The following is a 10,008-nucleotide window of genomic DNA, read 5'->3' as shown; positions in this document are numbered from 1 at the left end:
GCTGGTGGACATGCTGCAGGCCAGGGAGCTGGAGGCTGCGGGGAATGTAGGATGATAGCCCCAGAGAGCGAACACAGGCCCATCTGGTCAGCGTTAGCAGGCAGGGGTAGTGGCCAGCACCCACCAATGGTGCTAGGCAAGAAATGCCCCTTGAGGCGTAGGGGGAGGACAACCAAGGACAGGAATGTGTGTGCCCCAGGCACGATGGGAGTTGAAATGCAACCCTCCCTTCCCTCGCACCAGGTTTGGTTGGAAAACCCCTCCACTGCCAGCTGCCCAGCCCTGTGCAGCCCAGGCCTCCAGGACCCTCGGCCCCTGAGCATGAATACAGTGTGGGCTCGGGGGGACACCGGAGGAGGGACACCGCTGCACCCCAAGCAGACCCCGCCCTCCCTCCCCAGCCTGCTGCTTCCTTCTCATTCTTCACCGCTCTCGCCCATCTCACCGCTCCCTCAGGGTTTTCCCAGCCTCCCCGCACCATCACATCCACCCTCCCAGGGAAGAGGCTGGACGCTGTGTCAGGACGGGAACAAGGCCTGGGACAGCCATTAAAGCTTTCTGAATCTCAGTTATCTTCATGTTTAAAATGGAAGTGAGGAATAGCCACTCTGCTTACTGCCTTGGGAGGATATTAAAGAAGTGTTGCTGAATGAAACTGTAGATGCAGTACAGAATGCATTGCGGATGGTCTGGACGGAGAGCCAATCAATGTTAGACAGATGTTACCCCTGGGGTATGGGAGTGGTGAGGGAGGAGCAGAGTAATGAGTGTGGAAAAAGATAATTTCACTTTTTACTTAATATTCCTTGATATTGCTTGGATTTTACTTCAGTAAGAATGCACCTTTCCTTGTAATTAAAAAAATGTAAGGGGCCTATCTTAAAGGGTTGTTGCCAGCTTTAAATGTTACTATAGAGTTGTTGAATGAATGAATGAATGAACGAACGAATGAATGCCTAGTGCATGACTGGCTCAGCATTTGCTTCTCATTTCCCCTGTAAGCTAACTCTGACTCGAGTTTTCTCCCCTCGTTTAATCACCTTCTTTCCCTGAAGGGGTTAAAACAGCAGCACTTCCAAAGCAGAGTAAGGGAATCCAGAAGTCCCCAGTGGGATATGTGGGATGGCATGGAGGCGGCACCCCCCTGCCACGCCTCAGGCCCTGGCAGGCCACGAGGGCCAGCCCACTCCGCTCAGCTCAGGACCTGCTTCCAATTACCCATGAAATCTGAGCTGGAAGAGACCTATTAAAGTCCCATTTAGTTTGATCCCCCTGGGGGCCAGGGATCTTTTCCGATGACATCCCCCTCCTTGTCCGACTGGGACTGCAAGCCCTTTGGATGTTATCTCCTCCTGGGTCAATATTGTGACAACTCCAGCTGTGACCCAGGCCACCCTGGAGCCAGAGCTGATCTGGGCCTGTTGTGGTGCAGGGGCCCCCAAACCCAGCTCACTTCCGACCTGGGGGCTCCCAGAGGTAGAAGGGGGCAGCTACAGTCAGACCAACCCACCTCCAGCCAGAGCCCAGTCTGGCCTGCGCCGCTCTTCCCAGGTTGGTCTTGCAGGCCCTCCCATGGGAAGCTCTCACTGGTAGGGGTCATCTTCCACATATTCCCAGTCGTGCCTGGTACAAGGTCCCATGTTTCATAACACCCGTTACATAAGAAATAATAAATAACGGTGATTAATGGCCTCCTCTCGTCCCTGGGTTCGCCTGGGTCAGACCTCCCAGGGAAGGCACAGGAGCTGCAGGAGAAGGAGGGGGGAACCCATGGTGTGGAGGGGCAACCACCCTCTCTGCAGATTCACCCCAAATACCTCTGCACGTCCTCTCCCATGGCCACTCACTAGGGAGCAAGAGGAAACCACCGGGAAAGGCAAGGCAGCGTCCCAAGGTCCCTCATTACGGGGCACCCCAGCACTGAGGTGGTGGGCCCAAGGCTCCTCTGACCCCTGGCAGGGCCCACCCTCACGTGAGGTGAGCCTCAGCTCCCCGAGGACCACCCTGGTGAGGGCTCAGGCCCCGGAACCTGCCGTTCCCCAGCCCTCCCCGGGCGCCACTCCTGTCTGGGCCTCTAGCACCTCTCCGGTGGGTGGGAGGCTGGGGCTGCACTCCAGGGACCGGGCGGGGCGGGGCTGGGCCTTTGGGGCTGGTCTGCTGGGAGATTTGTGGCCTTCTTCCTGAATTCTGGAGCTGCAGGGAGGGAGGGAGGAAGCCACTCTGGGGGCAAGGCTGGGGCAGCCGCTTGGAGGTGAGAGGAGGGCAGCAGGAAACGGAGGATAAGAGGCTTCCAGAGGGAGGTGTGGAGGGCAGGATCCGGGGTCGGTGCACAGACGTGCGCCTGACTAATCCCCTCCCTGGCCGCCCTCTGGGTCCTCCCAGGGCTGCAGAGCACAGAGCCAGGACAGTGGCGGGGGCTGCTCACGGCCACCCAGGCCAGTCTGCTGCTGCCAGCCCCTCCGCCAGCCCTGTGGGTGGATAGGGATCCTGTCCCTGGGATCTGTGCCGACGGAGATTTTGTGGCCTTTGTCCATGAAGACGCTCCTTCCTGAAGTCTAGCCTAGACGTGCTTGCTGTACTTTAAACCGGTATCTCCTTATTCCGGCTACAGTGAGTTCACCTAAATGGCCTCCCTCAGCATTAACCTGTCGCTTTGTTCCTTCCAAGTTCACTCCCCAGAGGAAAGAAGGCCATCGCCCTGGCATTCCCTGCACACCCTGGCCCCGTCACCATCCCCACTGTCAAGACCCAATATATGCAGCTCCTCACAGGCCCGGGGGGCGGGGGAGGGGGTTCGGTTGCCTGGGGCCCAAGAAAGGGCCGTTATCTCTTGCTGGACCCCTCCTGCGCCCTCCCAGTCCTGGTCGCCAGCTCAATGGGGCCAGGGGTGCTGAAGGCTGGAGTCCAGGGGTCAGGTCACCATGAGCTGCCACTCACGGCTGCTCATCGCCACGGCCTGGCAACCTCACAGGAATGCTTCATTTATCTCTGTCAAAAGCCAGGATGCAGTGTGCAGCCCCTCCTCGCTCCTCTGGAGGTTGGGAGTACATGGAAGGCAGACTGGCCTTGGCCTCCCCCTTGCCCCTGGCTGGGCAGAAGGAGGCACACGAGGACACATCCACCCACCTGCTCATACACACACACCTTCAACACACCGAACACGCATACAAGTTCACATTGCGCACACGCTTTGGCTCACGGGCACACGTTCCCATGCACAGGCTCATTCACACACGTGCACACACCCAGTTTCACACATTCCCACACAGGTTCAAACACACACTTAACTCCCCGTGCACATGCTTGTTTGTATCTTCCTATGAACATATATGTTCATCCGCACACCATGACACACTTTGTGTGCTCTCACGTGGGACATGAACGGGAGGCTGTCAGCTGCTGCCTGGTTTAAATAATGGAATATGTGATGGGAGTTGTTCACACGCCACTGGCTCTGGACGGCAGAGGAGGGGGTGGGAGAGGAAGCCTGGGTCCCCACGGGAGATTCTCTCATGTCTTTCGGGGGCATCAGCCTTCCACGGGGACAGGAGACCCAGGCCTTCAGAGTGGGTAGGGTTCCCGTAGGTGAGGGTGGTGGCAGTACTTTCCAGGAAGAGGAGGTGGCCTGAGCAGGGAAGTAGAGAGGGACGGGTCAGGCCAAGTTTGGGGGAGAGCTAGGGGACCACTTGATTTGAGTGGAGGGTTCTCTGGCACAGCCTAGGAGATGAATGATGAAGCTGAAAAGTGCAAAAGGCCTTTTTGGAATGCGGAGCCATGGAAAGCGTCTGAGCAGGAGAATGAGCTCAGAACGGCTCAGGGAAGCTCTATTCATAACCTCAGTGCTCTGTGCTACGGGAGCACAGAGCGGGAAATGAGTGAGTCTGCCTGGGACACCTTCACTCAGACATGGGCCTCAAAGGGTGGACAGGAGTTGTCCAGACAAGAAAGGCCAGAAAGAAGGACCTGGCAGGTGCGGGGGCGGGCGGGGGGGGGGGGGGGCGGGAAGAGAGGGCTATGTTATTTTCATGTGTGCGCCATAGAGCCAAGCACAGGTTGTCTTGAGGAGCTGAACACAGTGTTTACGCCGGAAGCAGGAGTCTGGGCAGCTATGACCAAGTCCTCTGGGACATGCAGGAAACGGCAAGTGATGCTCTCAGAAGCAGGCTGACCTGACCCCAGCAAGGAGAGGCACTGCTCTCCTGAGTGAGTGAGAGCCCTGGCTGAGGACAGAGGGGTGCCAGGGCCAGCCAGCTGACCTTCCAGAGGGATTCATTCAGGTCTCAGGGGCACCGGGATAAAAACGGGGACCACCAGGCCCTGATCCTTCGATACATCCCCTCCCTGGGAAACCTGACCGAGCTTTCCAGCCAGCCTCCACCCACCTGTGACCCCACTATCCCGCCGAGGTCCATAGCCGAGGGGCTCGGCACTCCAGGCTCCAGCCCCACCTTGGCCCCATCTCAGCCTCCATCTCTTTAGAGCGGGAAACACCACATCCCAGCTGTCTGTCCCAAATCCACCTGGAGGCCAGCCAGCTTGGCTGAAGCCCAACTTAGTTAGGCCAGACCCAGGAGACACTGCCGGGAAGAGGCAAGGACTAGAAGGAAGTGACTGGGCCAAAGTTGGGCCCCCTTCTAGGCCCTACCCTGTAGGGTTCCCCTTGGAGCATCCATAGGCTTGCAGATTGCCACCCACTTCTGAGCCCCTGCCCCCTGGGCTCTAAGCCTTTCTGTGGGGTCCTGAAGAGGACCGGTTGCCATCACAGCTGGTAGTTGGACTCCACCCTGATTACCAAAAGCCTGGAGGCCTGGCCGTGAGCCTCACTTGGGACAGAAATTAATCTGGTTAAGAACCCGGGGTCACCTCTTGTAGACTTGAAAGCTCCTCCACAGGCTTACCCAGAGACCCTCACTCTGAGAACAGCTCCCTCCTCCCTCCCGGCCCTCCCATCTCCCCGAAGCCAGCAGCTTGCATCAGCAGCAACAGCTGCTCAGCCCTCGAGGCAGCTTGGGGCCACCGCTGCCACTGTCGAAGATGAAAGGGGGCTGGGCGTGGGGCTCAGGGCTGCTGTACCCTCCCTTGTTCTGGGGAACAGGCAGCTCTCATCCTCCAGACACCAGCCCCACTGACCCCCCACCCCTGGACAAGCTCTTCCCTCCCTTCCTCTCTGCTGTGTCCTCTACTCATTCAGCTCCCAGCCAGGAGACACTGTTCTGCTGCCCATGGCAACTGGGTGCCCAACTGGTTTGCCACGTTTCATGCAAAGTCTCTCTTAGCCTACCAGCGAGAAGAGCCAAAGAAACCCAGGGTCAGGGCATCAGAGGCAGACTAGGCAGCCAGAGGACACAGCATCGGAGACTGTTCCCAAGGAAACCTGGTGGGGCGCAGGAGACACAGAAGAGAATGGCAAGACAGAGGCTTGAGGTCAGGTGACTCCCCCTGAGCAGGGCCACATAAGGGACAGCTGAGGGGCTCCTGTGCGACAGGCCAGCACGGAGACAATCCGACGAGGGCAGTGAGCTGGCCCTTCTACTTTCCCCACTGTTACTCGCAGCCAGGCCTGGGCTCTGGAAGGGCCCCCTGGTGGGCAGTGGGGCGGGTGGGTGAAAAGATGTGACAATTCTCGGGGGTGGTGAAGGGGTGTGGGGGGTGCGGGAAGAGACTGGACAAAAATCGTACAACTATGGATGAGGACAGTCCGGGGGGGGGGGGTAAGGGCAGAGGGTGGGGTGGGAACTGGGTGGAGGGGAGCTATGGGGGGAAAAAGGAGGAACAATTGTAATAATCTGAACCATAAAGATTTATTAATTAGGGGGGAAAAAAAGAAAGAAAGAAAGATGTGAGCTTGGAAGTCAGACCGGTAGGCCTGCCCCTCACAGGCTGTGTGAGCCAGAGCGTGTGCCTCTCACCGCTCGGTGACTGCGCTTCCTCTGAAAATGGATCTACTGCCGTGCCCACTCTTCTTGGGATTTGAACAAGTTCACATTTGCAGAGTGTTCGACAGAGTTCTGAAAACTCAAAATCACTGGGTTGGGCTAAAAGTACTCTTATTCTGAGCTTTGATCTCCTTGTTTGTTAGAGGGAGATAATGACATATACATCCCAGTGGCTGTGGGGAGGGAGCGGTGCATTCAGGAGATGTCAAAGCAGAGTCCCACACCACGTTTGCCTGCCCCCGGGGCCGGGACCCAGCCCCACACCTCACCCTGCTGCCAAGGCCTCCCGCAGGCCTCGTGCCCAGTCAGGCAACAGGTGGCAGAGCCGGCCAAGCACAGGTGCAGCCTCGCAGGGGATGGGGGTGGTCCCGTCGCTTCCTCCCCAGGCACCGCTTCCCCCAGCTGCTGGCTGGACCGGCTATGCCTGGGAGGAAGGCCGGGAGGAGGGAGGCAGCAAACAGCCACGTGCAGCCGGGGCTGAGTAAGCACCGCTTCCTGCCACCACCGTCAGCAGCCTTGGCAACGGTGGCCAGTGGGTGGTTCACAATGCTTGCTGGGGCAGGAGCTCTGTGACTGGGCAGGGTCACTTCCCTGAATTGTCCTCGCCGCCAGCTCCCCCCAGCACACCTGGCCGGCCTGCCTGCCTGGAGATGGGCAGGGTGCCTAGCGAGGCCTGAGAACACCATCCTGGGTGGCCATCAGCACCCAGCCCTCACTGGGCCAGGAGGCAAGGGCTTGGCTGGGCACTTGCTTCGGGGTCTGGACACAGCAGGAGGTTGACAGGCTGAGTCTGAGTTGGACTCCAGCCCACTGTGCCCTCAGGCAGGCAGCAACCTGAGTGTGGAGGATGCTGGGCTCTGGCATCAGGACTGGGCTCGGGCAGTATCTCTCACTATCTCCGTGGGCTCGGGGTAGAAAAGACCCCAGCAGACACTCAGCCAGCAGAAATGCAAACGGCCAGTACTACTATGGAGAAACGTACGCTCGATTGCCTAGGCGCTAAGGAAACATATCCAGCGCCTCCCGAGATATGACTGTCATAGCTCGAACAGCAGAGATGTAAAGGCACCCTAACCAAGGCCTGGGGGCTGCAGCGGTCCCGGCACTTGGACGTTGCAGGGCGGAGTGGAAACCGAAGCAGCCTTTCTGGAGGGCAACTTGACAATGAGCATCAAAAGCCTCTGACCCAGAAACTGTACTTCTAGGAACTCAAGGGACAACGGCAACAAACGTGTATGAAGGTGCTCACTGCAGCCTTGCTAATAATGGAGAAAACATTAGATGCAACCTAAATGCCCAATGATAGGAGGATTTGAAAAGAAAAATTTAGTCGGATTTAGGTAAGTATTCCCTAGGACAGTGGTCAGCAAACCGCGGCTCACGAGCCACATGCGGCTCTTTGGCTCCTTGAGTGTTCTAACGCCACTTCTTCAAAATAGACTTGCCCGGGCCCGAAAACCGACTTCTGCGCATGGGCCACGAAGTTTCAATCGCACTGTACGTGTGTGCGCCCGCACGTGGTATTTTGTGGAAGAGCCACACTCAAGGGGCCAAAGAGCCGCATGTGGCTCGCGAGCTGCGGTTTGCCGACCACGGCCCTAGGCGTACAGCCATGAAAACTGGCACCAAATACCAGCACTCTCAAACTTGAAGGCGCATAAGAATCACCTGGACCTGGGGCCAGGGGTGGGTGGGGTGGGGGTGGGGTCTTGGTAAAATGAAGATTTTGACTCAACAGGTCTGGTGAGGCCTAAAATGTTGAGTGTCCAACAAGCTTCCAGGGGAGCCCGATGCTGCTGGTCCCTGGACCACACTTGCAGCAGCAAGGCTGTAGGATTTCCATGATTCGTATGAAAAGGCATGACCAAAATATGATAGCATGAAGAAAAGCATGCTATAAAACAATAGGATGCCATTTTTAATGAAAAAAAAAAGATACACATGCATAGAAAGAAATTAAAAAGATAGATAACAAAATATTAACAGGGTTTTTTTCCTGGATAATAAAAGGTGATCATTTTAATTTTTCAATTGCAGTTTACATTCAATATTATTTTGTATTAATTTCAGGTGTGCTGCATAGGGTTTAGACAATAACATACTTTACAAAGTGTCCCCCCGATATTTCCAGTCCCCACCTGGCACCACAGTTAATACAATATTATTGACTCTGTTCCCTATGCCTCATTTTACATCCCTGTGACTGTGTTGTAACTACAGAAACTGGGTGATTTTTATCTTATTTTTTTCACGCTAATTTGTATTTTCTACAGCAGGTGTATGTTGCTTAATTAAAACAAAGCGGCTGGCTTTATACTGCTGGGCCATACCCCACATGCCAGAGGTGGGTCTCACTGGAAGGAGTGGCATTGCTGAGACCAGTTCTGAAAAGGGTGTCCCTCGGCGAAAGCGCCAACCCTGAGCTGAGGGGCCTGGCCAGGCCGGGGCCCGGGGGCAGTGTTCTGTGGACCTGGGCCGTGAAGAGGCTGCAAAATGTCAAAGGAGCCGCCAGGTAGCGGGCTAGCACCTGAGCTGCCCACGGGGAGGCAGGTGCAGGCCAGAAACTGAGCTCTTGATCCTGGAGGGCAGGCATCTCAGGCTCTGGACAGTGACCCATTCCCATTCCCTGGGTGCTTGTGTCTCCTTGGTCCTTCCTTCCCCTGAGTCCCCACTGGGACCAGCGGGGTGGGAGCATGGGAATGAGGAAGAGAGGGACCCCCAGTGGAGGGTGAATCAGGTCTCAAAGGCAGAGACCCGACTCCCAGGTGGCTCCTCCCAAAGCCCTTCCTCCAGGACCAGCCTGCAAGGGTCTGGGTTGGCTTGGATGGAGGACAGGTTTCCTGTACCAAGCGGATGCTGCCTTCTCCTACCTGAGGGTGGCTCTAGAGCACCATCAAGCATTTGCTCAGCATATTGTGGGATCACCAGCTGAATGACCCTGGGTAGGCCTTGCAACCTTCTCCACCTGAGCGTTCTCAGTCACAATAGAGAGGAGAGTTACCTGGGGATCTTGCGGGCAGTAAATGCAGGCTCTGGGGAAATCATAGGTCCCTGGAAGGAAGCTATGGAAGGGATTCAGGAGCCATGATGTCTTCCGGCTCAGGAGTACTTGATTCATCGTTTGGGAAAATTGGACTTCCCAAAGCTTCCCTGATAAAAAAAAGCTAGAGCTGGAAGGTGAGAGAGTGAAATTGCAGATGTCAGCTTCCAGATCGACTGCACCTCCAGTCCCACCCCAGGCCCTCCCACCTCACCCCATTATACCCAAGGCGGGAGCCAATCCTGCCCGGGAGGGTCTCCTGGGCTACAGACTTGAGGCCGCTGTTCTCCAAAGGAGAGGAGCTGGAGGCAGAGGAGGATCTTTGGAGCAGCAGCCAAGTGTTCTTTGACTCATAGGAGAGCCCGAGGCCCGAGGGGCCGGCTGGAGGTCCGCTGTCTGACTGCTAAAGCTCCGCTAGACTTTCTGTCTCCTCCACCCCTGGGAATCCAACCGTAAGAGAAACTAATCTGGCTCCCCTCTGCACCCCTCGCCCCCAACACAGTTTCCTTCCTGTGCTCTCTGGGGGAAGAGGGGAGCTGGGAAGGGAGGGATGCGGCTGGGGAGGCAGGTCCAGCCCAGCTGGGCCACAACATCTGTATCCTTAACAGTGGCCTCTTCAGTCCAGCCTCGAACTGAGAGGGAATGGGAGAGCCCCAGTTCTTCCCAGGAAACGTAATATGACTCACTCCCCAGGATAAACCATGGAAGAATGCAGCTTCTTTTGTTTTGTTTTTAATAGACTCTTATAGAACTGTGGAGCTAATGTTCTCACCTTTGTAAGGTAAAATGTGGAACAACACATAGGTTAACAGAAAACTCCAAAATATCAGTGACTTAAACAAGAAGTTGATATCCCCCCCCCCCCCCCCATCAAATAATTTTGGGTGGAAGCAGGCCAGGGCTGGTATGGCAATCCTGTAAAGTTTTCAGGGATCCGTTTCCTTGCAACTCTTCCTCATGATCCAAGACGACTCTAAGAGCTCCTACCATCATGTTTGAATTTCAGGCAAAAGCTTGGCAGATAGCAAAGTC

Source organism: Cnephaeus nilssonii (genome assembly GCF_951640355.1).
Source record: "Cnephaeus nilssonii genome assembly, chromosome: 4".
NCBI classification, from domain to species: domain Eukaryota; kingdom Metazoa; phylum Chordata; class Mammalia; order Chiroptera; family Vespertilionidae; genus Cnephaeus; species Cnephaeus nilssonii.
Note: the sequence above shows the minus strand (reverse complement) of the source record.